The sequence below is a fragment of the Psittacula echo genome (genome assembly GCF_963264785.1).
Source record: "Psittacula echo genome assembly, chromosome: 7".
Taxonomy (NCBI): domain Eukaryota; kingdom Metazoa; phylum Chordata; class Aves; order Psittaciformes; family Psittacidae; genus Psittacula; species Psittacula echo.
The window spans coordinates 32246417-32267559 of record NC_137740.1 but is presented as its reverse complement, the minus strand read 5'-3'; the positions used below and the strand labels follow the sequence as shown (position 1 = coordinate 32267559).

Genomic DNA, 21143 nt, shown 5'->3' with positions numbered 1-21143 from the left:
GACTAGTCACAGCTCATGGTCTGGGTATTTGCCCTCTGAACCACATATTCAAATTTTCCTTTAGGAAGCCAAGCCTTTAGTGCTTGAAAATAAAAAAGGACTATGATCAAAAAACAGTATTTTCCCCCCCCCACAATTTTTAAAACCTAATAACACACTAAGGCAATAGTGAGTCCACACTTCAAGTAGACAATACGATTTTTACAAGGTGCTTTGTCAAAAGGTCCATTTATTAATATTTCCATGCTGTGAACTGATGTGTTATACCCACCACAACTCTCAACAAAATGAATATGGATTTACACGAGACAGTAACAGCTCCAAAAGGAGCTGTTAAAGACCACTGAATAAAAGAATACTTAATGTAAATATTCAGAGGACTGCAGAAACTGAAACCTAACAAATACTGTAAATGCATGTAATTGCAATTGCTAATACTAAATTGTACCAAACTACCAGTCCACTTTTATGACAAATAAATAGATAAATCATTGCGTGTCCTTACCAGAACTACTCTCTGAAACCCCACAAAATTGTGATGTGGCAGCAGTACAGCCCTTGGTATTACACCACCTGTAACACAAACCATATTATGATAGTTTCTATCAATATTTATTTTAAAGGATGAAAAAAGGATAAAAGCTATTTTTCTACTAGTCTTTTTATTGAAAGCATTAGAACAACATTCAGTTTCCTACTGACTACAATACACGTTTAGATAAGAAAATAATTGAAAAAAAATTAAAGACTATCTTTTGACTACTTATATCGAATTTATGTAAAAAAATTAGAGGCACAGTTTTAACTCTACCCTCTTCTCATTTTTTTAGTTGAAAACAAAACCCCAGCACAGAACAGAACAGTAGCTTTAAAGGAATTTCTGTTCTTTTTGGCTGCCCATATTGACAAAGGGGAACTTTACAAGAATTCAGACTAAAGTTTACAAATGGCTAAGTATTGATGTGGTAGCTTATTTTAATGTAAGCTAAAGTATAAAACTAAAATTCAATAGCCAGATAAAAAAAAAAACCAAAAACACAAAACACAAGGCCATGATCAAACCACCCAGCATTTTCAAAACTGACCATTTTGGATCTGAATTTAACACCAACAAATCACAAAGAACATGTGATATGAAAAAATCCTTGAAATATCCTCATGGAATTAATTTCCACAAGCACCTTAAAAACTTAAACACTCCCTATGTGATCAGAACAATTACTGATCCTATATTTGTATAACATAGTGATTATTCCTACCACCAATATTCATTACAGATTAAATCATTAAAGAACAATTTTACATAAATTAAGGGATTAAAGAGAAATCTTTGAATGTAGAGGCACATGAACGCTATCTGGGCACCCCAAGAAAAGAATCCACACATCAAGAGAAAGTATGTCCTGCTTCAAACAACAAATTAGTAAAATATATAACCCTGCCCAAAATGAAGAGGATCATGAAAACAGCAAACTATTTCCTGAATACTGAACTCCAGCCACAAAGGCTCACAAAATACATTACAAATAACACTGAAACATCCCAAACACCTCCTTAAAATAAGGACTAAGGCCAAGGAAGGCAACACATGCCTTAAACGGCACACAGCACTTCAGAATTTCCATTATCTTAAAAATAATCATTGACCTCTAAGAAACCTTTCGCTATTTAGTCTGTTACTAAGCAGAGCAAGACTTGAAAAATGTTTCTTCCTTGTTTTGATTGAGGAACTAGAGAGTATTTGGGTCAGCAATCATTTTCCATGTTTAAATTCCAAAGAGATTCAAATAAACTTCTTCCTCATTCCTGCAGAGCCCCTGACAGCTGAGCGGACATTAGCCTCCAAAACTACAGGAAACACCCTGGGCAAGAAAAGGGTGAATGCCATGAACACTGATGGCGATAGCCTCCACAACATATAAGGAAAATGCAACATTTCTTTAATTAATATTTACTTATTAATTATTCTCCTTTTCAGAATGAGATATATAAATACCACAACCCAGAGGTGGGAGAAGTAAATGCTACATAGCATCACGAGGAGATCCGTCAGTTTCCTCATAATAGAAGTCAGTTTATTCATTACTGCATTTCTGAGAAAAACACTCCAGTACCACCACCAGAAGCGTTCTGGTCCTCCTCTGTAACACCACTTCCTCAGAGTAGCTCACAAGGTAAGTGAAAAGGGCCTGACCCTGTATGAATGTAATTTTAGTTCTCTACTAGGCTATTATGTACTATATTTCTATGAATCTAACTCTATATATCAACTGTTCTGATAAAATTTAATTAAAAAAACATCAGAAGCAAAATTTAACACACTTATACAATATTAACACTAAATGAATGACAGTGCAAAAGGCCATTGAAAGGCTATGCAGATCATGCTGGCTGAACAAACAACAGGAAACAATTAAACACTTAAAACATAAAAACTTCAAAGAATGTAAGTTTACACTAAATATTTTTCATTCATTTAAACTCTGTTTCAAGTAAATAATTGACACTGCCCCAAAAACGATGCCTAACAGGAGAAAGAACCAGAAGGAGAGTGGTGTAGCACCCCCACCCTCAAGAGAAGCTGCTGTAACAGGAATTTCTTTCTTCTCCACAACTCTCCACTGAGCACACACACACAACACACCCAAAATACCAGAAATTCATCATTACGCTAGCCTCCCTATGACAGCAACAGGAAACCTGTTTACAGTTAACTAACTTGCCATGGGATGGAGAGAGCTGAGAGCTAAGCAAGAATTAAACGCACAGCCAAACTTAACAGGTCTTTTAAGAATCACTAAGTGACAAAAGTAATTTTTCACATAGATCCCAACTGCCATCTACTTCTGAAGACACTTATACCACATAATGTGACCATCAAAGAATCCACTAACTTATGTTTATTCTGGAAATTCTTTTTATCCTGCTTCAAATTAAAAAATAACATTTACTGCATGTGCTGCAAAGAGTTACAGATAGGGAATATGTTCACTTTTTTTTGTTTTAGTGATGTTAGCAGAATTTGTAGCTTGTTGGATATAAACTTCACATTTAATTATACTTCTTTCAGGCAATGTGATGAAATGAACAACATCACAGGGTGCCTACCTATAACCATAGGGTAGAATTTTCCTTACTACATCCAAACTTGAAACTTTCATTCTGTGGTAATGCTGTGGGTTGCTTCATAGTTACACACTTCATCTTTTATTTCTCTTTCTTACAAGATGCATGCCTATCTACACATATTTCAGAGAATCTGAAAAGAATCAAACTGCAAACCTGCAGTCTCATTAAAGGAAAACAAAAGCAAAACCAAAAAAGTTAAGCAGGAGGGGAATGGCTGAAAAGATTTACAAGCCTCAGGGAGAGGACAAAAACAGATAACACTGCAAAGACGGGTTCTCAAAATCAGCCACAACATTTTACATGATGCTAACTGGCAAGCTTAACAATTGTATCTGTTACTAAAATGCTCTCACTCCGTATGAATTTGTGCATTGTTAGCATGAAATCTTTCCCTCTGCAGCTTAAAATTTCTGTGTGTATGAAAATACACATTACTTTCCCATTTCAAAATTAATTACAGAGCGGGAACTTTATCATGCTACCACCAATACCTGTGATGATGCCACATTTACACATATCACACTTGTTTTGGCACACGACAGAAATATCGATGGTAAAATTAAAAAGATTCTGTGAAAACGTCACTCTCCTCCTTGTAGCAGTTGATTGATATCGGTGAAGTTGGAGGGCTGGGTATCCGAGAAGGCCACACTGGATTCACCTGCCACTAGGGCATGCTCCTTGATCAGCAAGCAGTCCTACTTACCCATTTAGTGGGTGCGGTTATTTCCACAACCTTTTTCATTTTGCTAACTGAAAGAAACATAGGGAAGAGTGTGTCTTGTATTTCTCTAAATTAAAGGAATATAACTATTCAAAAGAGACTGACTTAATCTCTTAAAAGCTTCCCATGCTTTTGGGCAGCAATTTTCATTATAGATTCTTCTCTTCCATGACTTGTAACTGAAATCTTTACTACTATTAGACTGGGACTTCTTAAGTCAATGCAAGTTTTTAAAAATAATCAAAAATTTATTTCCAACCAAACAAGTAACATTTCTTTTTTGAGTGACTGTCTAGGGTTTTTGCTTGTTTTGATATTAAATCACATATAGTTAGGGAAAAAAAGACAAAAAAGTGAATTATATGTTCATAAAAAAAGTACCGATGTGCATTTTATAAATTGAAAGTGGCCCATTAGGGAGATAGAAATTACCTACTTTTAGGAACTATTGTTTACTGCTGCTTTCCCCACGAGAACACCTATTAATGGTATTTGATGTTGTTTTCTTTCCATATTACTATAACAAAGACTGCTACTAAGGCAATGAAATGTGCATGTAGAGAAAAAGAATTCAGTATAAACTGACATTATACAAAAATGTAAGCCTTTCTCTTGAACTTAAAGGAATGCACACATTTGGATCTTCAGAGAGCTCGATGCATGAATAAGGACTTATTTTCAGTCTGTCCTATGAGTGCAGCGTAATTTCTGGTCTGCTTCTCATTCTTCATTTGCATAAACCCAAATGTTACCAGTGAGATATTTGATCTGCTTGCTACAACTTATTCCCTCTAATCCCTCTATTTCAAAGACCATCCAACCAACAAATGTCACCAGCAGAGAAACTGAAATCCAAGTAATGCGTTGACAAAATAAGGGTTGGTTCATATACAAAACCATTTGCTTTTCCATTTTGACTCTGCAAACAGCACCACAGATCCCTTTTTTGTCACACCTGAGAAAAACACACAACTAACAGGAGCGGCAGCTTAGAGAAAACCAAAGTATTGGGTTGAAAAATTCATGTTAGCCTCTTAGAGCTGCTTTATGAAATGTAAGCAAATCTATTTAATTTTCAAGTAGGACTGCATTGACTGCTAAGTATTTTGTTATAATTTGAAGCTTACACACAGCACAACCAAACATAGCATCAGAAGTTAAACTGACAATAAAGCATTTATCACATGCAAAGTTTAAGATCTCAATTCACTGAATAATATTTATGATCACAAAGTAAACATGATAAAAATATTTCCTTGATAATAGCAGACACAGTAACTTCAGAACACAGAGGCAGACTCCAAAACCGCTAACAGCCCTAATCCCAATAAAAGAGACTTACCCATGAGAGAATCTACTCAGATCCTGAAAAACGTATGCATGGATTAAAATGCTACAGACAAACAAAGCTTCAGCGTTATTGCATCTTCAAGCGTAACTGTACTATTAAAACTTTACTTGTTAGCAAAACACTTATTTCAGGTTCTGAAAATGAAACTATGAAGTTTAAGATCTTTATCTGTAAAACATTACTGTTCTACCTTGACTACCTAAAGGCAGTATCAATTCCCCAAGTGAATGCACATCTTCTCCTCCTTATTCACTGTCATTTCCATAATTCACCTTTTAACGATTTAAGAAGTGCAGAGGGTATTTTCAGAGGGCATTGGTAGTGCTCAGAAAGTCTTGTTTGACTAGCTGCTGAGGGGCACACCAAGGAAGCACTACTGTGTACATCTACATGAGCTTTGATGGTACATTGAGCAGACAGGTTTTTGAGCTTTATAGTGTTGTGCATTTGTGAACAGAAAGGTTCACCCAATACCACCACAAACAGAACAAGCGGCCTTCATCTTTCCATTTACCCCCACTGAGCCAGTGCCACCATGCTCTCCCAGGAGAAAAGTGTGAGAGATGAAACACTGCAAGCAACTACAGCTAAGGACATTCAGAGACAAGGTCTGCCCTTGCTGCTTTTGGACTGTGACAGGTGAAGAGACGATCTGCTAGGCAGTGACCATGTCTTGCAGGAGCCTCAGTTCCTTTTGAATAAATATCAGTGGCACTTCTGGGATGGAGCACTCACTTCAAACTGGACTTTAATTTGCTTGTCTATGCATGTTAAAAATACTGGGATTTGGTCCTAAACTGGACCAAAACCAGGTTATATCATAATTACGTTGAACCTAATTAAAGTACATATCATTAAAATAGAGATTTGCCCATGTACGCACAAACATCATTTGACAGCCACAATACATGTCAAGTCTGCAGCTGGAACATAGCTCAGGACCTGAAACCATAAGAAAGCTACAGAGTAGCCTGATTTCAAGAATTTAGGTAGATTTTGCTTTCACTTATAGCATTGTAGTAACACTTTACTAGAGGGAAAGACAGGTTCTTCTATTTCAAAGTTGCAATTGATATATGTATATGGAGTTACAACACACATCTCTCTTGCATTCTCTCAGGAGACTCGAGTTAAATTCTTGGCTCAGGTTTGTAGTGAAAATAAACAGACAGCATTAATCTAGTCATGATTTTTCCATAAATTACATTGAAAAAAAAAAACCCAAACCCAAAAGACTGTGAATGCATCCATCAGACTAACAGCAAAAAAAAAAAAGTGCCTGACAAAGTCTTTGAAGTAGCTCTTGTAATCTATTATCTATTTACAGAGACAAAAATCATCTTGGGACAGAGATTCACAGTCAACCAAACAACTCAAACCAGGCTTACCAGTGCCTTAAGTCCTGCTCTATGGAAAAGATTTTGACAAGGAAATAGAAGTCTGGTTTTCTCCAATTCTGGAAGTACTGCAGCTGTGTATTGCTTAATAATTTAGTTTATTAAAGGCAACAACTGTCAAAATCTATACAAACTAATTTGTCGTGCAGCAATTTTACATTATTGGAACCTTGTTATAATCTGACTAATGCACGCTATCACTTTCTAACCATGCTTATAATTGGTTTCTTGGCTGTACAGGCTTAAAGAAAGTAATTCTAAACATCTTCCAATTACACTAAAAATATGCATGTTTGCAGAAAGTTACATTACTCAATTTTCAGACTCAAAGGGCTTTTAATAATATGAGATTAAAAAATGTGTGCAAAAGGACACTAATTTTTGGTGCTTTTCTTAAAGTTATGTGTTTGTGTACAAAAATACTATCTTAAGACCTGTAAATGCTAAAGCAGCGCATACGGAGATACTTATGTAACACTAGGCAAACTTGAGGAAAAAAGGTCAAAAATCGATTCAGATGGAAGAATAGATTCCAAGTCAACATATCCAAACCAAACAAGAAATCCAGCCATTGAAAGTCCCAGACCTCAAAACTTAGGTAGGTGTGACAGTTACTCATTAACTTGTTTACTTCCAACAAATGGGACAGTCTATTGCCATTGCCTGCAATTCTTCACAGGGCATTGGAAGTTCCTTGAATGTGTTGGTAGATCAGCAGAAGTTCAAAACATGAGCACTTTGCACAGGAATAATATTTCTAGTGCACAGTGGTTGACAGACATTTTCACTGCAGTACCATGACTGGCATAGAGGTTTTTAAGACGTTTAAAGTGTTGTGGCTTGACATATTAATACTTTGCAAAAACGGTTTACTATTTTTGATAGAAAACATTAGCAAGTAAATATTGCAAGGACAAGTGGGACTGCCCAGATGCAGATACGATTCTTAGCAGAGGAGAGAACCTTGAAAATGCCACCTGAAATGAAAGAGGTTTGTAAAATTATCTTTTTTAACTACTACAGAATCTTAAAATTTGTCTATAAATCTTGGCAGATTAAGTGTGCACCTTATGATGGATTCTCATGATTACAGTGAAATCAACAGAGCTACATTACACACAGGACAACATGCAATAAGCACATGCATAGATACTTTATTCCCAGAGTCTGGAACTAAAAATAAAACCAAGTACAGTCATGTAAGAAGAGTGAGAAAAATACATGGGGAAGGGTCAAAAGCTACAAAACAACGCCCTGACAGTCACTCCCAACATGCCTCAAGCTGATTGTGAAACGAGAGAAATCACGCTTCAAGTGCCCTGCAGAGTTTAAACATGGGCATCATTATCTGCCTTCATAGACAACTCTCATCACCAGAGTAGGCGTGTGCTTTCATGGTGTCAGTTCTTTCTTGGACCACTGTGAATTGGACAGACACTACCAGCTGACTTTTATCAATGGAGAATAACTGAACCTTAAGCAGTTCTTGAAATGGCCTGGATTCCACGTGATCCTTCAAACACCAATCTCTCCAGCTAAGCTCTCTGTATCAGTAACACAACATATTGTCTTGGGTTGGTTCTCTGCCCAGAGCTGTACCGTGCACAGTGAAGTATGTAAGAGCCAGAAAAAAATCCAAAAAAACCTTAAAATTGAAATCTTTGGATATCTGCAATAAAATGGAAGGAAGCAACTGCACAGAATCTGTATATCCATAGTTGTTTCTTTCACAACAGTGACAATACAAACTACACTTAAACACAGGCAGACACACAGCTTTGGGCAGATAGGCAGCAGAAATACAATACAAAGAGCTCATCAGTTTTGGAAGGCCATTGGCAGTTGCCAGGAGAACTATGAAAGCTCAAAGCCCCGTGCTATGCTTCCTCTACCACTGATAACCATGCCCTCCAACAAGCAAACAGCTGTAGCACGCTGCCCTCCAAAGTACACCTGTGTGTTGTTAGATCTTTGGAACTAATATGGGCTTTTCCTCACACAACAGACGCAGAAGATGCAGTGTGTGGTTGAAGGTACTGCTGATGCTTCTACTGACAGGTGAGTTTCACAGATAACAGCCTGTAGGGTTTAATCCAGCAAACACCTTCTAGTACACCGCTTAAACCTCTTAAGGCAGCTAGCTAAATGAATAACAAACTCTGCAAATAGTGGGGAAACAATTTTTGTTTCCCTTGAGTTGAGCGCTCATAGCAAAGTTACTTGCACAAGAGGGAAAAGATGCAAAGACAACACACACAAATTTTGCAGTCAGCAGTCACAGCCTGGGGTACCGCAGCACTGCTCTATCAAGTTCAGTGGAATGCACCTGAAAATGTTTGGGTATGTGACATAACAAAGATTTAAAAATATCAAGCATATGCAAAGTATAATGCATCTCTCACATAATCCTCCTGCCTTATTATAAATTCATTTAAGAATTCATAAAAAGGACAAGTATCACACATGCTTATTAAGTTACAGACGAGTGTAACTGCAAGAAAGAAGGCAGGAGGCAAGGTGAGTAGGTAAAAGAGATATGAACCTACATGGAAATTTGTCCCATCAAAGAAAACCAGAACATAACGTCTCTTTGGTATAGTAACGTGTGCTATGAGAAGTGATGTGCACTTGAATGCACATTTTACTCTAATGCCAAAGGATCAAGCTCCTTTGACATGCTCCTTCCTATTTTATTCCTCTTCAGTTTGCCTATGAGCTACCCACTTCCACTGGATGCTTAAAAATTGCCCTATGTCTTAATTTACACACAGGAAAACATATAGTACTAATGCTGCTTTGACTCTCAAATTAAGGTGAGATGTAGACAATGCACTGTTGGCTTTCCTCTCAGGCCTTACTTCAGGAGCAAGGTTTTTCTTAAAACAGTTTAAGTGCCATTACTTTGAAATCATCATACTCAAAGTGGTTTTGAGAAATATAACCAAATTGCTTTTAAGCTTTTGATTGCAAAGGCACGTAAGTATGAATGTTACTAAAGCAAAAGTTTCAGAATTAAACATACATGCAAAGAAGGCTACACAGTATAGACGAATGATATATGCCTATAAATAAGCAGAAAAATAGACTTAAAATATCCACATAGCTATTAAGTTATTAATATTAGATCTCTGGTCTACTTCCCTTCAAATTAGCCACCCACTAGCAAAATGTCAATTGCAAAACAAGAGACTGTATTTATAGTACAACCTACTTGGGAGGTTTGAAAGACATGTCAGCCACTGCTAAATTGCAATACCCCTATTGTGCACCTTCCCAAATTAACACATAACTTTCATTATAGGCAACTATATGTACAGAAGTCGCATTAGTTTTTAATAGTCTTTATTACACCACGTAAGCTGATGCAAATGTTTTTCCATATAGACGTCTACATAGAGACAAAAAAAAAGTGGTATTAAGTAATTCACTGGTATGAAGCTGGGTCAGACACTGGAACAGCCATATCTTAAAAGGTCCTGTGCAGCAGTGATGCTGGGAGGAGCAAGTATCAAGGAGATCATAATAAGGAATTTTTGGATCCAATTTTATTACTTCCCATCCTGAGACTTTGATTGCCAGTACTACAACTGATGCATCATGAAACGCAATACAACATACTACTCCATCTTTAAACTGTATTTATAGGGAAGAGTCGCCAGCAAAGGGGAAACAAATTCTAACAACATATATTATCAATCAGTGGGGGAAGCTGTATGTACCTGCATAAGATACCCTGCACAAAACCACACTGGGTTGAGACCAAATACTCCTGGTGACTGCCAGCTCAGCAAAACGGAAAATACACGATATACATGGCTACCTACCGAAACGCAGAGGTCCCTCTATGGCCTCTCCGGCTTCTCTTCTATCATGGAGAAACCAAGTAGAGTACAATCAGCATGGGGCACCTCTTCTCTGTAGCTTTTGCAAATGATGTAATTCATGGACTCCTCTGGCAAAACTAGACCGTGTTAGGGATTTCAAAGGAGGTTGAAAGTCACTGCAGAGAGCTACATTTTTAAAGAATATGGCCTAATCCACTGAGTTCGCTTCTGTTTTGTGTTTTGTGATTTACCTTGAAACCAGTTCTCCTCCCATTCTCTCTCCAGATGCCTGACACTATCTGCAAAAAAAGCAGAAAGGAGTATCCTGCAGAGGTTCGCTGAAGACAGACAGCTGGCAGGAGAAACCCTGGCAATACACACACTAAATTGCCTCAAGCCTTCTGCTGAGAGAGAAGTGCAACTCGTTGCTTCGGGTATGTCTGCCACAGAGAGGAAACAGAAATAAGAGAACTACATAGAAACAGTTCTCTAAAAACACTTAAGACTAAGGAACACCATCCCCTCAACAAGAGGTGAGCTGTACTCACATTTCGGTGGATAATAGTTTATTTTATAGTTTTACGGCAGATTAATTTGGAATATTCAGAAAAGTCTGAAAGATAGACTTGAAGAGAAACACAGTAACCACTGCTGCTCATCTTTAGTCTTGGTATAAAAATCACTTCACTTTCCATCAGCTTGCAGAAGCACACTCCTACTAATAGCACATTTTACAGAACGCCTTTTGTCCTGGTTTAGCAGTAGCAGTCATTTTTTCTACTGGTGCAGTGCTGTGTTTTGACTTTCGACCTGGGAATAATACTGATAAAGCCGATGTTTTCAGTTGCTGGTCAGAATGTTTACCCTGACCAAGGACTTTGTGAGTCTCATGCTCTGCCAGGGAGGAGGAGAAGCCAGGAGGAAGCAGGGACAGGACACCTGACCCAAACTAGCCAAAGAGGTATTCCATACCACAGCACGTCATGCCGAGGGATGTAGAATGGAGAGTTCCCGGAAGGGCTGGATCATGGCAGGGTGGGGGCGAGGTACCGGTTGGTGAGCGGTTGTATTCTCTTGCATGTTATTTCCTTTATCATTATTACTATTAGTGGTAGCAGTAGTGATTTGTGTTATACCTTAGTTATTAAACTGTTCTTATCTCAACCCGTGGGAGCTGCATTCTTTTGATTCTCCTCCCCATCCCTCCAGGAGCGGAGGGAAGAAAGGTGGGGGGGGGAAGTGGACTTCGTGGTTCTGATTTACGGCCTGGGCTTAAACCACGACACCTTTCTAGAGCTAGCTCTTATTCTTGTAAATAAATAGATAAAATCATACTCCTAGTCTTAAGATTTGGACAAAACCAGAGACTCTGTGCCAGCTGTTTAATTTCTTACGTATTTATGCATACCAAAGTATTTGTACAAAGAAATCAACTGTAGCTGCAACTAATTTTGCATGTTGTCTATTTACTTTTAAATCCATCAGGACTGAAGAGAACACTGAATTATTAAGAATGTCATTTGCTATCTGGTAACAGCATTGTCTATGTTTTTCTATTTCCTAAATCTTCCTTTTATCTTAAAATTCACTTTAACACTGTAACTATTAAAAACTAGAGGATTCAAAATTGAGAAAAAGAAACAAGAGCTGGAAGAAGAAACAAAATACAAAGCCAGCTGGGATCCAAAGCCACTTTCATCACACGAGATATTTTTATATCCATTGTACAACTTAATTTTTCTAATAACTGTCACACATTTAGCAGGAAAGCTAAAAGGTACTTGAAAACGAGGTAAAAAAGAAAAGATGAACACAGTCCTATCTATCCCTTGCTGTGCTTTTGCTATATATGTGCTGAAAACATTCAAACATTAAGGAAATTATCTAAAAATTGTCAGGATTAGGGTGGGCTTGACCAGCTAAGTGAAAGTCTCCACTATCAGTAATTTTCACTCAAGCAATGACTGCGCAGATCCACGTCTTATACCTATGAATAATAACAGGAGCCCCGCTATCAATAAGCAAATTTGTCTCTGAAGCTGGAACACTGCAATCGATCTCACACTGCCTGCTTTGTATCAAACCGGAATCAAGTCAAGACCTAGTTCCTATCTTTGATTTTTCTCCTATTCCAATAAGCTTAATGCAACAGCTTATCTTAAAACATGCAAACAGTATCAGCAGAACGAAAAGACTATTTTCATTTTACAATTATGTTTTAGTTACACTTACCCTAGGCAAAGCTGGCATTACAGAGGGAAGGACATTTGATACAATTTTTACGGTTTAATTAGTCTTAATAGAAATAGGGATAGAATTTTAGGTTTGAGAACGTTATGGAGATGAAGGCGAGTGGTTTTCTGGGAAGTCCTGGCTCAGACAGACCACTCAAAAATCCACAACAAAAACTTCTTCAAACCACAGAACAAGCCAATAACAGACACTTGACCCCTCCTGCTGACAGATTAACACCCATTTCTACATGCTGTTTCTTCAGATGACTATTGTGTATCCCACAGGTTCCCTGCTACCGCTGAGGGCTGCCTTCCACCAACCAAACCACAGACTTCATGGTCAATCTGGTCCATCCCCTGGTAAGAGTATTCCCCCTCAGAGAAACCAGGGAAGCTGCCTTTCCACTGACTTTAACAACATTAATCAGTTAATATATTACCCGAATTGAAGTTATTATAACTGAATATGCTATTATATAACCATAGAAACAATAAGTACTTTGCCATCATATTTTTCACCTGTACTGCAGTTAAGAGAATCAAATCCGATGACACTGTGCAGTTAAGCAAGAAAAGCAGACACTGTTACTCACTTATACAAGCTCTGTGGATAAAGATCAGAGCAAAAGCCTTATTCAGGCTATGTAAGGCAGTCTGAGGTGGAAGAATGAGGCAGCACTGTCAAGTGATCATTGACTTGAACTTCGGCTCCTAAAGCTGCTAGACTCTTAAAAATATAATTCAAAATATATAAAAATGTTATTTTCTGCCTCAGGTGAAGCAAACTCATCTGTCTACTCAGAAAGCAACAACCAGATGAGAAAGAGGTTTGCTGTAGATATGCCATAACATATATTACTGAAAGGGAAAAAGCTCATTTTGTCAAAAGAAAACTCAGAGCACTTGCAAGTAGTTAAAAGTTTGTAGGGCTTTCTAGACCTATTATACTTTACATTTATACATACAGAATATATTTTTGTTAGTGCCAGAAAAAGATAATAGCAGATACTTTTTTTGTCCCCTTTTATACTGAGAGGGAAACTATTTAAGACCTAGGTACCCTGACAATGCAATTAAAACCTGACCCAATTTCTAGACATAAACAAGCTGCATTTTTCACAGAGTAGCCATATGTAACCAAGTTCATCTCTATTTACCATGCCCCTCAATTCCACTTGTAACACTGAAACACGAGGAAAAAACCCGAAGCTACTACAAATTAGTGCCTCAGAGGAAAATGAGCAGGTATGCATGCAGAGGAGTGGGTGGCAGCCCACGCAGCTGTGCTTTGATGACTTGTAGAGAAGAAAAATCCAAACAAGTCTATGTGCAGAGTTTATATCACTTCTCTGCACTGCAAAACAGACAGCAAATGAATTACAGTGCTGCAAAGCCAAGATTATATAAAACCAAAAAACCTCTGGTAGTCACCATCACTACTATCAGAGTACAAATCACAATATGCGCTGATACAAACTCTTGTAAAAACTCTGATGTGGTTATATACACTTGGATAAAATGGCACTGTACAAAAAGAACTACAAAATACACACACAATTAAGAAGCAACACATGCAACAGATCACAGGGATTATTTGCATTTTACTTGATTTTTCTATTCTGCTATTTCAGGTACTTCTCTTCTTGCTGAAGGAACCTTCACTAAATTAAAGCTAGATGTTATGAACATTACCACTATTTATTTGTGGTAACAGCAGCATTCCAAAGGCCCTTTTCCAAGATGAGGGCCCCGTTGTGCTAATGTTGCACAAACATGTAAGACTTTGTTCCTGTGCTTGAAGAGATTGTAATATAACCAGCCAAGGTCAACAAAAAACCATAAACTGTCAACAACAACAAAATCTCCTATAAAGGACTTTGTTGTTTTGTCTTAATACATATTCCTCAGACCACCTGCTACTCCTCTTACCAATCAAGGTGCTCCACATAGTCTGCATCACTGCTGCTGCTGATTCTGTCTTCCTAGCACACCCCATAAAAACACACCTGCCTCTTCTGTGGGAGATAAAAACACCAAACTGTATTTAAAGATAATGAAAGTGCCAAGATGCAACATAGCTTTTCTAGTCATCCCTGAAAGTGCTAGTTGTTTCTGAGTTAGGAAAATACAATGTTAAATACTGCCATCTTTATCTACATTAAGTAACTTCTCTGGATAGTGAAATGAAGTATTTATAGTATCAAATAAGGATTAAGTGCTGGCTCTTGGTTTATACAAAAAAACCAAAAACAACAAAACAAAACAAAAAAACCAAAACAATAAAGAGCTAAGTAAGAAGTCTATTGTGCATTTGGAAAAAAACAATCTATATACAGCCTATAGCAAGAGAATGCCATTTCTTTTATTTTTTAACCATACAGCAAGCAGTTTCCTACAGATAGGTCCTTGCTGAGCCCCAGTGAATGCAGCAGAAATATGAGCACTGACCTAGCTTAAAGCCTAGCAAGCAGGGAAGCATTCTGAGGGAACAGGCTGAGACAAGAAAGGAAGGATCATGGGAACAGGCACTTTTCTGTTCTTGGCTTCATCTGCTGGGCTGAGTTAGGGAATGCTTTATTAAACAGCTGAAGCTCTAGAAATTTGCAGCCATTATCCCACAGTGTGAGGCAAAACGTTACTCATACGCTTCTGTCTAGGATTCTTTCTTCATTCAGCAAATATTTAGTAGATTTAAGATTCCCAAAACAAATGATTTTCTAGGTGTTACTAAAAAAAAAAAAAACAAAGACCCCATATAGCTCACCTAGATTTGGCTGCAAGTGATAGAGATGTATTTCCTACACTGAAGTCCATGCTTTGCAGATCCTGCAGTCACTTCTGCCATTGCAACTTTGCATAGGAGAAAGGAAGCAAAACCCTTTCTTCGAAATGCTTCATTTGTGAGGATTTTTTCACCTATTTTTACAGAAACAACTGTCCTCCTCCCCCTTTCAATATATTCCTGCTTTTCGACAGCATCACTCTTTTCATTTAACCCAAGATGTCTATTAGGAAATTCTTCTAAGAATACACAGCAAGTAAAGGAACACTTTACCTTTTGACAAATTAACTGTATTTGAAGAATGTGTGTTTTACAATGAAGTGTCTCCCCACCCAATTCTTTAACTCAGCTTCCCAGTTACACACTCTCATCACAGGATTTTAACATACGACAACAGAAGCACAATATAACACACTGAATTTAAAAATCAAGATAGCCACAAAATTGCTTTTCAAACACCCTAAAACTATACACATGGTAACACCATACTATTGTTTCCCAACCCTTACACAGTGTGCAGCAAGTTGCTTGGGTAAACAAGCCACAGTGGGACTTTCCAAATCTTCCTAAGTGACACTCAGCTCCCATAAACCATGCAAGGAAGGGCTACAAACACCTCTCACTGGGCAGCCATGTTTCACCCACTTCTGTTCCAAACCGGCCCTTTTTAGTTCAACTCTAGGCAATTTTCTTGGGTGTAGTCAGCAGAGACAGGAGAGGCAAGGCTAGATTTATTGGGTTTTTTAATATATCACTACTCCAACATGCACTAATTTTCCAATGAAAGATTCCCAGGGAGGTAGCACCGTTCAAAACACAAACGACATGCTGCCAGGGCAAGAGAATAAGGAAATCAGTGTGTTATTCAGCAACCTAGATCTCCAAGCTCCTTCCCTACCCAGAGCACTGTGCCTAAAAACCATTGTGGATTTGCCAGATCGTGGGTTTCCAGGTGAGTTATAAGTCACAAAAAATACATGAAACAATTAACTTTGCTAAAGCTGCAATGCTTTGTCTTCAAAAGCAAGCACCGGGGTTCCTAACTTACAAGTCCTGCATAGTTGAAATCTTTCTTAAGTAGATGTTACAGCTGCAGTGGGTGACTTGGCACTTCTAATAACACTGATCAAACTCTGCCTTTGCTGCTGTTTCCACTCATGTATTGTGCAGAAGGTCCCAGATCAATCTTAGGGTAGTAACAGAACATTAGGAATATCCAAAATTAGCATTTTTTCCATAGGTTTGCAATGTACAGATGTCACAAGTCCTCTTTGGAAGGCTTTAGAATTCATGTACTTAACACTCCTTTTCAAAGCATAAATCTAAAGACATTTCCATAACAGACTGAACTGTTTTCCAAATCAGACAAAAATTAGTCTAAGATCTGTTAACATACTACTGAATTTGCTGAACTGTAATGCTCATATTCATTATATTATTTTCTCCCAGGCAACACTTTTTGTCCCATGTTCCTAAAAGAAGGATGTGGTTTACTTCTATACACATCAAACTTGCTAATCTGTCAGAAGAACATAGCTCAGAGATGGCTGATGTTCTCTCCAGGTTACACAAAATTAAGCTTTCTTACATTTCAGAAACAAGAATCTGTTATTCCACAAACAAATTGTGCTTGTCAGAAAGACCATGGGACTCTCCTTTTGAGCACAGTTTGTGTAACACGAGTACATCTTAAAACTAGAGAGGATTTCTTGCCTCCCATTATATTTTGGGAAGCTTATCCAAAAATCTTACTCCCCTGGTGGATGAGATCTGATTTCTAATTTCCAGCATGAATGTACTCCTTGCCAAGATGCACACGCTTCTTCTTTTTCCAGTGCTGTCTTGAATCTAACTTAGAAAATAGTTAACACTCATCTTTATCAACCCCTCATGTATTTGGAGAAACCAAATAGGCTCAACAGCCTGTTCACCACAACTTCCACCTTGAGCCAAATCCTAGGACATGAAAGAGTCCTGCTATTTCATGACTGAGGTGGACTACCAACCAGGACTCTAGTAAATTACAACAGCCATAAGAAGTATCTTAGTATACTTAGTAATAATCAGAATTGAACAATTCAGCACAAAAGGATTTTGGTTTCAGAAGTTCAATACAAAGGAAACTAGGAATTAGGCTAGTAGGAAGGTATGCCAACAGTCTGTTCTACGCTGCACACACATTCACAAACTCATAAACATACCAGTTATTTGCTTTTCCTAAAAATCATGAAATCTGTAGGAGATAAGGCAATCTTGCCAAGACATCTCTATAGAGCAGCGCATCACCTCAGGGATAACAATACTAGGAAATAGTAACTTGCATTGTGTCTTCTATTTTGAACAAAACCCCAGCATCCCTAATGTATTTAAGTCACCTCCTCAGTGTTCCCTTCTGTTCAAATACCCTTACATACTCCTTCAGTTATTTCCCATTTCCCAGATGGTCAGTCTCTAGGAAAAAAGGCTTCTGCACCTCAGCCGCTTCTTAGTTAAATCCATTCTGACGGCTCATTAGTAGAATAATTTATCAACTGTTGTAAGAATAGCTGTTATAAATTTGTTTTCTATGTAAATCAGGCTCCATGCAACTAGGATGGAATTCCAGCCTTTTCAAATGCATTTTAATGTGAAGTGCTGACATCAAGTCTTAAGTTCATTTGATTATTTTTCTGTTTATATTATTAGTAATCAGTTTTTCTGGCACTCTTTTCTGTTCCAGTTCAATCACTCAGTTGAATTACTTGAACTCCTGCTGAACTGAACCAAAAAAAGGAAAATTAACTAATGCCTCATTTGATCTTGTGACCATAAAACTTGTGTTTTCATTCCTTCTTTAACCTTTGACCATCTATTTTCCCCCTTAATTTGTGTGTTATGTACCTGATAGTTTTAAATTTGTTCCTTTTATTCATGAAAAAATAATCTGCTCTGACAGCTGATCTGCCCTCTATTCATTTTAACTACTGCTGGCTTAATTCTAAATTCTCATTAAGAAACAAACACTTAAAATCCCTTCTTTACAGTCCATCATATATGCATATTATTTGACTTACTGTATGCTCTTTACCAGAAGTGCATGACTGTTTTCATAAAAAATGTTGACTAGGCTAATAAAGAAAACAAACTTGCAAAAGAGTGAAATAGCTGAATTTTTAAAAGCTCTTTTGCCAGTTTATTACATTAACAAAGTCCTCTTCTGGACTTGAATTTAATTTATGCTAGTGAATTAATATTTAAAAAACAAAAAAAAGACAGATGTCAAACACCTGAACACACGATAAAACATTCTTACAACACACGTAGACCATAATAAAATATAGTCCATCTACAGCCAAAATTATTAAATGAAAGGGAAAGATCTCATTATCATTAATGAGTACAAGTGTTGCAACTACAGCTCACATTTGACATCAATACCATTCATTTGTGTGGCTAGATATATAATGCTCAGTATTAACATCAGGAGGATCTAGATCCCTTGTCTTGAATAGCTTTTTTATATTTTTTATAAAAGCACAACAAGAACACCACACGACCTTCATTTACAAACACAGGTCCACTAATCCAGTGACTATTATCTTTATTTCTATTCACATGGTGAACTAGAAGCTTGGCATGTAGGTACAGGCTTCTAGATCTGGCATCCATGCTGACAGCCATGCCAACACAGCGTCTTTGGTGGCCAGGTCTCAGTTTCTCCCGAGTAAACAGAAGTCAGTATATTCAGTGTCATTCCTCTCAGCCCATAGACATCCTGTTGTTCTGCAGCAATATTCATTATCTCCCAGCATCAATACCACTGAAACTAAGGGCAGCTTTTACTTTTGTTGATTTGAGCTACTACCAACTTTCTGTTGACAAGAAGGAAACCAGGATCATGACCTGATGATACACCTGACATATTAACATCGTTTTCTCCAGACAGTAACACTAACCTACTCAGATACAAAACAGCCTGTCCTTGGGTTTTCTTCACAACATCCTACTTCACTTACACCTAATATCTAGTTTCATTTTTTAAATTTGCAGCAAACCTAGTCATTGTCAAGAACATTTAACACTGTATTTCTAATTCTTTCATATAATAGAGCAGGAAAAGGGTCTTTTCAGGTTATACGACTTCACCATGGGCATATGTCAGTGAACCCACAGCAGAAACATAAAATCTCCATCTCCTCTAAAGCAGATGGCATGCTGATCAAGTAAGATATAATCTAATGCTAGCTGTACTACTGCTGCTATTAACTATTGAATCAAAACCAGTATAAAGCAGTAAAGACAGAAAACCCAAGGCAGGGAAGAGCAAAGGATAAGGAAGACAAGAAAAGACCAAAACAAAACAAGAAAAAATCCACAAAAAAACCTGTAACATAAGACAATGTATCACAGCAGGAACAGCCTCTTTTCAGGCACATTTATGATTTAAAACCTAGGAATGGCAATAGGCAAGGAACAGCTATGGCCTTTATCCTGTTTTAGAGGACATTCCCCAGATTTGAGATACTGGCCCATTTCCCTTCGCTTTTGTGATTGTGCTGCACTGGGCACCTGCCAGTGGCTAAATATCCCAGCTGCTTAGATAATTACATATTTATGATTCTGCCGAGAATTCTTAGTCAAAGCTTATTTCTGAACTGCAAAACAATTAAGAATCAGCAGAGAAAGTTCTCTGGCAAATGCTTCTTCAAAGTAGAGCCACCACTTCTTAAAATTCTTAAGGACAGCAGCCACCCTTTTACTTGATTCATTCAGTAGTGAGCTTTAATGCTACAAAAAAGAGGCAAGGGGTGTTTTCCCTTTGAATCAGAAAGGCATCTTACTGATGTGTTTAACTTGTTTTCTGTAAAGAAACAGAATTAAAAAAATCTTGCAGAAAATGGATCAGAATGCAGAGGTACATAAAATGCTTAACGCTTATCAAGTATCCCCCTACCACACATTTTTTCTTCTGTATCACACTATTAGCACTTCCTCTTTAACAAATATACCACTAGATCAAGTAATTCATGCTGATCCAATTAATAGAACTTATGTATGAATGCTCTGACATACTTCTGAAAATTCAGCTGTAATCAGTTATGGGAGAAAATACGCTGCACTTCACCTTCCTTCACTGATAATAGCATCCACTGGTTTCAGAAGAACAGTCAAAAATTTCATGGTGTCCCAAGAATTATACCTAGTTTTCCTTCACTTAACAGGTCTTTTTTGTTAAGCCTTTGCATCCTTCTGAGATTCTGAGGAACGTTACAGTTGACTGGAAGAATGGGAAGGAGAACTTACACCAACTGAACACAACCACAGTCTCTATTAGTAGCCTATATCACAACATAATTTTATTTTTAAAAAAATTGCCAACAATTAGAGTATGTTTTTAAGTGGTAACTGATATTACACCCTATTTAGCTATCAGCTAACATATTGTATGTGATACAAAAAATAAGCATCTTTTAATTAGTTTTAAAATAGAAAAACAAAGAAAAAAAGAAGAGGATGTGTAACTTCTATGGTTTACACCCCCTGCCCCCCCCCCCTTTTTTTTTTCAGTACCAAGAAATGGAACTGACAATCATGATCAAAAATGCAAGGATCCTTTCTGATTCAAATATATGTATTGAACACGGGTAACTAAGTTCTGTTTGGGAGAAGAACACAAACTGCTTTTTTCAGGTCAACCTCTGGCCCACATTTTGTCTACATAC

General features: G+C 37.5%; 1 protein-coding gene across 3 annotated transcripts in view; it reads right to left on the bottom strand.

The window, feature by feature from the left end:
• The window catches only part of TBL1XR1 (TBL1X/Y related 1), a 113799-nt gene that overhangs the window by 39315 nt on the left and 53341 nt on the right, over positions 1 to 21143 (bottom strand). Inside the window, exons 3-4 of one of the 3 annotated variants that reach the window (XM_080623078.1) lie at positions 10677 to 10724; positions 506 to 573 (exon numbers count right to left, since the gene is read on the bottom strand). The exons of 1 other annotated variant lie outside the window; for it this stretch is intronic. The gene's annotated coding sequence lies outside the window, so the exon portion shown is untranslated. The remainder of the gene's footprint in view (positions 1 to 505; positions 574 to 10676; positions 10725 to 21143) is intronic. One more of the 3 variants, XM_080623076.1, reaches the window with a different exon arrangement.